Below are 9,406 nucleotides of genomic sequence, written 5' to 3'. Positions count from 1 at the left end.
GAGCAATTCTGCTTTTTTTTACTAGCTAAGGAAATACTGGAGCTCTGCTTCAGAAAGTGATGATGTTATTGTGCAGCAAGGGCCAGCAGCTCCCTGGGAGCAGAGAGCCACAGAGGTCTCTATAGGGGCCAGCAGGGTCTCACCAGCCATGGCCCACCCCACCACCCTCAGCAAGGGAGCAGGGCAAGCCACGAGATCGCAGGCAGGCTCAGTCAAGTGTCCAGATCACCATGCAAGCTCCTGGTGATGGTGCAGGTCCAAGGTCAAGCCAGGAAGTCATGTGAATGCCAGGCAGGTCCACAAGGCCAAGGGAGGTCCGAGATCAATCTGGAAAGTCAGTCCTTTGGGCAGGGCCTGCCAGGTGGAGACATGGTTGTGGCTACATATTAGAGTTTTTATGAACTGTAGATTTTAAAATCGTAGAAACAAATAGCCAGTACTGTTCAAAAAGTTCATGTTGTATTTCTGCATTGGTGTATCCATCTTATAGCGTGACATTGCTTGAGAGTCTTAGGTCAAGCCGTTGCTGTGCTAGTCACAGTGATAACATTGGCAAAAGAGATGCTCCTTGTGCCAGACACCTCAGGTAGGGACCAGTGTTTATATCTGTAGTCTTATGGGGCAGCACAAGGGTATCAGTGCTCTGATTTCACTGAGACACTCAGCAGTGCATGGTACTACAAAGCAGAAAAATGCAAGAGACAGAAAATTACCCTATGTAATTTAGCTGAGACATGTACAGTCTCTTCAGAGATTTAGTTTTGCTGCAGCCCCACAGCTGTAAGGGGGTTAAGCTGGAGACAAACAGTGATTCAATTTTATCACCAAACTGAAAATACAAATAAATCTACTGCTCCTGTGTGCTAACTGTAATGCATGCCCAAGTGGAGGATGCTTTAATTGGATATAATAGCTCCAGGTCGGGACTTACGTATGTGTGCATCAAATCACTCCTTTTAAACCATAAAGTGCAATTCAAATAACTATTTTATTAGCATCACTGTCATTCTACATGAAAACATGCAGCATATGGCAAGCTCACCAGATGCCTATACATCCAGACTACATTATTAAAAACAAAAAAATAAAAGCCATTACATTTTGGGCATATTGGCTGAGAACACTCAGGAGGCTGAACTGGAGACTGCGGTCATATTTGTCATCCTGCTGATTGCCTAATGTGAAACACAGAAGGCCAACAAAGTGTGAGAAAAGCGAGACATTGTGGAGGACCAAAGCCTGAGCACTAGGACTAAGAAATTACAAGCAGTGACCTAGACTAAATATGTAACAAAAGTGCAGAAACCCATCTTCTTTCTTCCAGGGGACAGGCTGCTGACTGGGAACCAAGCTTCAGGTTTCTCTGAGTGATTAGAAACTCAGTGTTGTGAATGCCACGTCCTAAAAGTCCTGGAGAAAGAATATGGGCAATGCGGCTGCCAGCTGATTCATGGGGAGCAGCTGCAGAGAAAATGCCTCTTCCTGCCCTCCCAGATGGATGAAAACTCTCATGAAAGAACCCCTACAAGGGAAGGTTGGACTTCAGTATAAACAGTTGGGCTTCAGCCCCCAAGCAGATTTGTGCAGAGATACTCTTAAGTCTCCAGATGGAAAAAACCCACCCCTCCCAAACTTCCTGAATATCCTGTTCAAAGGAAAGGCCGCTTCTCCTCCCTGTGAGAAGTGTTCAGCGTAATGTAGGGCACTGGAGAGAGGCTGTCTGCTCTCCTAGACCAGGAGCTGGTGCCTGCATCTGCTGGTTTAAAATTGCTGTGGGGCTAGGCTTTTCTGAATGAGAAAGTTTCCTCCTGTTCCAAAGGTGAGGAGAGAGGAAGGGAAAAGGAGCTGCAAAGAGGAGCTCAAGATGGGGTATCACATGTGAATGAATGTCCTTGAAAGAGCAGAGGAGATGCTTGAGCTGGGTGCTTATTTATTTATTCTTTTTTTTTATTATTTTGGTCAAAGTGCTAGAATGAGGACACTCTTCGTTAATTTTGCTGTTTTCTAATATCAGTAAGCAGTTGTTTCTGAAAAACAGAGTAACTATAGGGAAATACCTTTCTTGCTATGGAAACATGATGGTGATCTATGTCAGCTTAAGGAGTCCTGCTTCTGCAAGTTCTTTGACTTCTAAGCAGCAATAAGATAACTTTCTTCTTCTTCTTTTTTTTTTTTTTTTTAAATAGGTGATGCTCCTGGTACATCACACGGTGATTCAGACACTGCCCTCTCTTCCCTGGGATTTCTGGGTAGCCTGCTGGGAATTCAATGGCAACACAGAGGCAGCTGGGATTGACATGAGACAGCTAGCTTCACTTTTGAAATGTGCATGGATTTTGTGTATTTGAGTCAATTTTGGTTGTGAACAATCAAAATGAGAGAGAGTTATGAAGGGGGGGTCTTATTTTCTTTCTCAGGAGAGCCACGTGAGTTAGTGAGAGGAGTATGTGTGTCTGTGTGAGAGAGAATATGTTCCTCTTCTAGTCCCATCTATTTCTGCTCAAAAATTGTAGAGAATTATTATGTGCCTCCTCTGTGACTGCTTTCAGGATGCATAAGCAGGAGGTAAGGAAACAGAACGATTCAGATAATTGACTTTACTGAGCAAGCACTCAGGCACGGAGGTGGAGAGTTTACACAGCTTGTGCAGGGCTGCAGGTGGGTGGGATTGCTGGAACGTGAAGCAGGACTGACCAGGAGCACCGTCTCCATCACAGACCCCATCCGGTACACCTGCGCTTGCAGATAGGCACTGTAACTCATTGGCCATGGCAAGTGACTGGTGAAAGATATTGATTCATTGTTAATTTGCCTTTCCTCTGTCTAATAGCCCGTATAACATGTCGTTTAAAGATGTACACAAGCTAATTAGGAGAGAGATTTTCTGGATGGGAGTCACAGCTGCATGATGTGAAATTCCTGCAATCAGTGAAAAAAATGTAAGGGGCTTGTTTACACACTTCAGATGTCCACCTTCAGCTACACTGCCATGAATGGCTGAACTTGTGATATTCCTCTCTTCCTTCACAGTAAGTATTTCTCCAAGAACTTGTAATGCTGCCTGTAATACTAGTTGTTAGGCTGCTCTTGAACTGTGGTTTGTGTGCACAAAAGCTTGACCATTTTTTCAAACAGTAGCTGTTGTTTGAATAAAACATGTTATTACACATCTCCTGCAAAATTTGTTTCTTGTTCTTAATATTTTCTCCCAGTGATATCACTAGTATGATTTCTAGACCTTCTTCAGGTTTCTGTAGGTTTTCTCACCCTTAGATGAAAAATGATTTATTCTCCACTGCCTCAAATCTATCATCCTTTTTGGTGTATGTTCCCCTCCTCCCTTAAGATACTTAAATGATTTGAATATTGTTTTAAGGAGATCTCTAGCTGTTTACCTCTATGGCATTCATTATCAGCAATTTATCATCTTACTGTACTTTTTGGTACTTTTAGATGTATATAAAACACAAATAACTAATATTATTTTAAGTGTACAATAAATACATATTAAAGTGACATATATAAAATAGAATTACTTATACAGCATATATTCATTATTGCATGCTATACAATGTTAGTGTACACAATAATATATAGTATATACCCTATGCAGTTGGCTGTATTCTGTGCAGCATACAGGACTTTCTATCTAAAAAACCCAGAAAAGTAGCTTCAATGAACTATATGAAAACCATACTTTCAACTTAATTTTTCCTTTTTCCTGGTTGCATTTTTGAAGTTGACATACTGGAAAGCCATGAAGAAGTCTTTATCATGAAAGATGACCTTTTTCAAGATACTGGATCCTGTGTGGTATGTACTTTATCCACGGCTAAATGGCTTATGAATCTATTAGCACCTTTAGATTCAGAGCCTGACCACTTGGTGCTAGCAGCGGAATATTTTGCTTTGCCTGATGTCAATGTGTGGTATAGCACATTCCAGAAAATTCTAGAAAACCTGTGAAGAAAATGTATTATAGGTTTAAGACTCATGAACCTTAAATGGTTTGGAAAACCTTTAGATAAAGTTTGAGAAAAACACAATCTTACTCATTACAAATATTGACTAACTAAAGGACAAGGCTCTCAGCAAATAAGACCTGATAAAGTCAATTCAACTCTTCCTATTATGTGTAGATTAAGTGCTGTCTTCCCACTTTAAAGGGTTTTATTTTGCACCTGCTAACTTCTTAAAGGTTCCCATGGTCCTCTGGGATACTGAGAGAAGATTTCAGTTTGCAGCAGGGAGATGGTAATTTTCAGGCTGTCACAGAAAAGTGAACTTTGGTGGGACAGAGATTAGGACCAAAAGATACAATAAACCTCCACAAACAGATCAGAAGCTGGCCTGGAAATTTTAAGGGTCATATCAGACATCTTTACTTGAAATATGAAGTTTATCAGGAAGTAATTACAGGTGTGAGGATGAAGACTCCAATAAGGCTGGTATAAAACTAAGCTCTGAAACAGAAAAGTTGGAGAGCTGTGTAAGTCCTTAAAGCTATTTAAGAAACACAAGGTGGCTCTTAATATCCATATTTAAGGATTAATCATCTGCTGTTGGTGCAAAACTTTCACAAGTGAGAATAAAAGGAAGTCTTCGGTTCTTCTGGTAAGGAGATAATCAGATGGTTATAACACTGCAGTGACAGCAAGGAACTTTCATGCTCTTCAGGGCCTCGGTAGATGGCATGGCCGTGCCAGTGTCCTGGTTTCAGCTGGGATAAGTTAATCTTCTCCCTAGTAGGGGGTATCGTGCTGTGTTTTGGATTTAGGATGAGAATAATGTTGATAACACACTGGTATTTTGGTTGTTGCTAGGCAATGTTTGCACCAAGCCAAGGACTTTTCAGCTTCTCATACTGCGCCACCAGTGAGGAGGCTGGAGGCGCACAAGACGATGGGAGGAACCACGGCCAGGACAGCTGACCCAAACTGACCAAAGGGATATTCCATACCGTATGACATTGTGCTCCATATATCACTTGGAGGAAGCTCACTGGGGGTTTAGACCGCGGCTCAGAACTAGCTCGGCATCAGTGGTCTGCAGGTGGTGAGCAATTGTGCTGTGCATCACTTGGGGGTTTTTTGTGTGGGTTTTTTTTTCTTTTTCTGTCCTATTAAACTGTCTTTATCTCAACCCATGAGTTTTACTTTTTTCCCCAAGTCTCTCCATTATCCCACTGAGGGGTGGGGAGTGAGCTATCAGCTGTGTGGCTGTTGTAGCTGCCTGCCGGGTTACACCATGACAGCCAGCAGGACAGTCCTGTGCATGTTCTGTAGGTGGTTATGCCATTTCCAGGATATGCAGCGTAACTGCTCTTTCACAGGCATGTTTTCATGGAGACAGTTTCCAAGATAGTAGCTCATTTTTTACCTAACAACAGGAGTCAGAAGACAATTGCTGCTTAGTAAGTAGCAGAATATAATTTAGCTGATTGTCTTAAAAAAAAAAAAAAAAGGCAAACAAAACTCAGTAGACCAGTGATTCCACAATATCGAATGTGGGCAGGAAAGTATGAGTTGCTACCACTGTGATCACAAGGAAAGAAGGCATGGTTAGCACAGGAAGAGGTGAACAGCATTTATAAACTTTCTCAGGCCTGAGGGTAGTCAGTGGAGCTACCCTGATTTACATCATCTCAGAATCTGGCCCCTGATATAAAGTGGTTGCTGCTAGTTCTGTGAGTGAAGCTGAAATTCAGTTCGAGCTGACCAGGAAAAACTTGTCCATGTCAGTAAAACAAATAGGCATAGAAATCAATGTAATTTTAGAAATAACCGAACTATTGTGCAGATCTAACAATATTCTTCATCTCTTTCCATTACCTTTGTGCTGTGAGGAAATCAGCTCTGGGAATTCCGTTTTGGTTCATCTTGACTTTTTCAGCCTGATCATTTACTTATTTTATACTCTGCACCAGAAGTACATAGTGTTCATGGACACATTTGTTCTTCCTACGGTTATTTTATGGTGTCCATAGAGGAATATAAACATGGAGGTTGTGGTGCACGATGATGCACAGTGATTTACCTCCTTCCTTGTCCTCACAGCAAATGCAAGAAGTAGGGGAGAACCAGGGGTCCCACAACATGCATCAGACCAAGTTCTGCCACAGAGCCCAGGGGGTGGGGAAAGGGCTACATTACTTTCTACCTTCTTACTCTCCGAGTTCCCAAAGGCTGGATCCTGACATAAGCAAAAGCACCTCCTGGGTAGTGCACCTATGTCAGCCACTTACTTTGGCTGAGAGCGGTGGAAGGAGAGCATCAGAGATACCCAAGGACACCAAAGGAGATATCAAGCTATTCCATTTCTATGGTTGCCCTGTTAGCACAACTGTGTAATAGGATATACCTAAATGCTGCGAACTTTGTTTTTGTTTCAAAATGCAGATGATGGCCTAAGCAAAGACTGGAGAATCAGATCTTCATTACTAAGAAATAACTCTGCTACCCTTTTCTTAGTCTGGCAGCCAAGAGAATATGCTTTCTCTTTTGTTGGTATTTGCTCTCAAGAGTGTCACTGGATTAAAGGAGAAGATGCACAACAAAGGACGATGCTATCAGGAATAGTAACATAAGAATGTATATATGCAGGACATTTTCAAGTTATGTGATAAAAAAGCTCATGTCTGCACACACAAAAGAGCACAGAAGAATAATGGCAGGCAGGGGAACCTGAATTATACGCTGAGCCCAGTGTCCCATGCCCATCACAGGAGTGTCATCCCTTGTATATAGACATAAAAAACTCACCTTAATACACACACTTGTGCACATGGATGAAGGATCACGGAGAGGCAGTGGTGGGCAGGGGAACCGCAGTCTTCCAGAGGAAGGGAGCTCCTACCACCACCATTACCTCAGCCCAGCTGTGCCAGGAAAGCCTCAGCCCCATGGGCTGGGGGACATCCACCCACTGTGTCAATGGAGAGGCTCTCTGGAGTGCCTTGCAGACTGAAGTGATTGCTGCCTGCATGGGTGTGGGGCACATCATGGGATGCAAGGGAAGAACTTTTTGGGATTGCATAAGACCATGTGAGTTGTTTGGGGAGGAACCTTGGGGAAAGGGGGCGATCAAGGTGGTTTAAGGAGGAACAAGTGTGGGAGAATAGAGTGTTAAGGAGACAAAAAGAGTCAGTTGTGTGTGAACAGTGGCTGGTCAGCATGTCTGTCCTTGCCCTGAGCCTGATCAGCAGAGTCTGTCCTGTCTCCTTATTAAACTCCTTTTTAACTCTTGGGTGAGAGGCTTTCGGGGAGGGAGGAGGGCGGAAGTGGCAGGGGGTGTGTGGGGGGGATGTGTGGGGTGTGTGGGGTGTGTCTGGGTGCCAGCAGCTGGGCTGGCCCTTGTGTCTGTGGTGCCAGCAACTGGAGCGAGTGTGGGTGTTTATGTCAGGGTGTCATTGCTAGCTTTGTGTGCCTGTGCTGTCCCATGTACGTGTCCACGTAGTGTGTATGTGCCTTTGTGTGGGCACCTACTGACAAAGTATGTTCAGCTACAGATTGGACCTGGGGACAAGGAGCTGCAGCAGCTTCACCTCCGTTGGTCTACTGGGTTTGCTAACTCCTTAGCAAAGAGGAGTTTGGATGAACAGGTTATAAATTGCAATAGAGTGGAGGGATGAACCAGGAAAATTATCTACATACTGTGATCCTAACAAGTGCCTTTCTTCTGTTCCAAGGGAGTCACAGACACTGTACCTCTGGGGCTAGGCAAGACCTGAGCACTCAGGCTCCTCTCTCTGCCCCGTTTCCATTCCCTGGCAGTGGGTTGACCTTTCTGTTAGTGACCCAAAGCTGTGGCTAGACCAGAATGCCTTGAACTACTACTGGGAGCCTCTGACTTGCCTTTGCTATTGGCTTTCTGTTTTTGCAGGCCCCAGGGCCACCAGCAGGGAACACAAGCAGAGAGAGCTAGGTGGAATACAGGCTTCCTGAATCTGGGCCAGAGACAATGCTAATGACTTAAACATTATTTTTCTTGCTAAGGCAGTCATCACAAAGACAAGCTTATTCTCCTGAATATTGAAGAATCATGCATTTTTTATTATGCATTTTCTGAACATGTATTTCCTGACTGTGCATGTTTACCTGTTTGTAAAATAATGTTTATCAGGAATGCCAACGGTGGTTGATTTGACTTTTCTACATAGCTGTCCATGTGCTGGAAGAGTAAAGGCATTACCATGAGTGCATCGGTGAGCAAGCATGTGAATCTGCATCTAAAGCAAGGAAGGTAGGATGCATGCTTGTAGGATTTCCTCTGATTTACTAAGGTCAAGTGATAAAGAATTTGATGTCAGAGAAAATCATATCAATGCCACAGAGAACAGGACCATTCTCTCTCACTCTACATAGCTATGTCTGGAAGGTTTAGCCACTCAGAAATGTGCCTATGTTGAAGCATGCTGGGTGTGGTGAGAAAGCAGGCTTGTCGTTGTCACCTGCAATGTACTTCTTTCTGCTTATTTCTACAGGATAACGTGTGTCCTAAGAGACAACAGAGACATGGGGACTTTGAATTTTTAAAATAAAGATCAGTGAAGTAGTGTCAGGAAATCATAAAGGTTACCGAAGTCTGTGAACGGTCCCAGCAAAGCGAGTCCCTTTATGCAGGGAAGAATCACCTTCACCTACGTACATTGATCAAGCAACCGCAGGGTCCCAGGCCCTCACAGAAGGCCCAGCCCCATGCCTATGACCTTGCTGCAAAGTCAGCTCCTGAATTTGCAATGTTCCCTCGCACCTGTGGATGCAATTCTCTGAAGCAGAGCAGAAGACCCTACGTGCCGATTCCCTGTGCATCAGTGGTCACAGAGGGTTTGCAGGAGGTGGGATGAAGGCAGCCATATGGCATGATGGGTCCTCTGTAACCGTAGCTGTTGAATTTCACTAAACACCACAATAATCCCCCTGTAGCTTTCCTAATGTTGCTTTTCACACTCAGCTTGTTGAAGTAAGCTTGATATCTTAATGTGCAGCATGTGATAGAAGTGCCTCAGAAAGCCAGTGTATACAAAAGTGCAAATCCAGCAATGCAGCAATGTTGCCCATGTCTTTGCTGGAAAATGAATGTCATCACAATTTCCATGCTGACAAGGCCTTCCTTAAAGGCCTTTAAAGGAAGACTAAAGAAAGGCATTTTTACTTGTCAAATTGCAACATAATCTTCACCAGAAAAAGAAGGTAACTAATACTTCTAAAACCTGCCTCTCTTTGTAAACACGTGTAGGTGCATGTAAGTAAGTAAGGCTCAGACCTGAGCTCACTATGGATTCTCTGATGCCTAATAAAGGTTGAGTTCATCCTGTCTCTTCTCTTGACCTGCTTGTTTTCACAAAGCTTGTGGGAACTTTGTGTCAGTGAGATATGTCCAGTTGTGTCAAATGTGGTGGTGAGTA

At 43.5% G+C, this 9,406-nt stretch overlaps 1 long non-coding RNA gene across 2 annotated transcripts; it reads left to right on the top strand.

Annotated features, from left to right (window-relative positions):
* The first annotated feature begins 1,014 nt into the window (after positions 1-1,014).
* On the top strand, positions 1,015-8,276 carry LOC142600123 (uncharacterized). Of its 2 annotated transcripts, XR_012833577.1 has the most exons (4): positions 1,015-3,029; positions 3,740-3,813; positions 4,824-5,055; positions 8,122-8,276. It is a non-coding gene; the product is annotated as an uncharacterized LOC142600123 (long non-coding RNA). The 2 variants fall into 2 exon arrangements; XR_012833576.1 differs by lacking the exon at positions 8,122-8,276 and having other exon boundaries at positions 4,824-5,247.
* The last annotated feature ends 1,130 nt before the right edge of the window (positions 8,277-9,406 follow it).

The sequence above is a fragment of the Balearica regulorum genome, chromosome 1 (genome assembly GCF_011004875.1).
Source record: "Balearica regulorum gibbericeps isolate bBalReg1 chromosome 1, bBalReg1.pri, whole genome shotgun sequence".
Classification (NCBI taxonomy): Eukaryota; Metazoa; Chordata; class Aves; order Gruiformes; family Gruidae; genus Balearica; species Balearica regulorum.
This window is presented reverse-complemented; position numbering and strand designations above follow the sequence as displayed.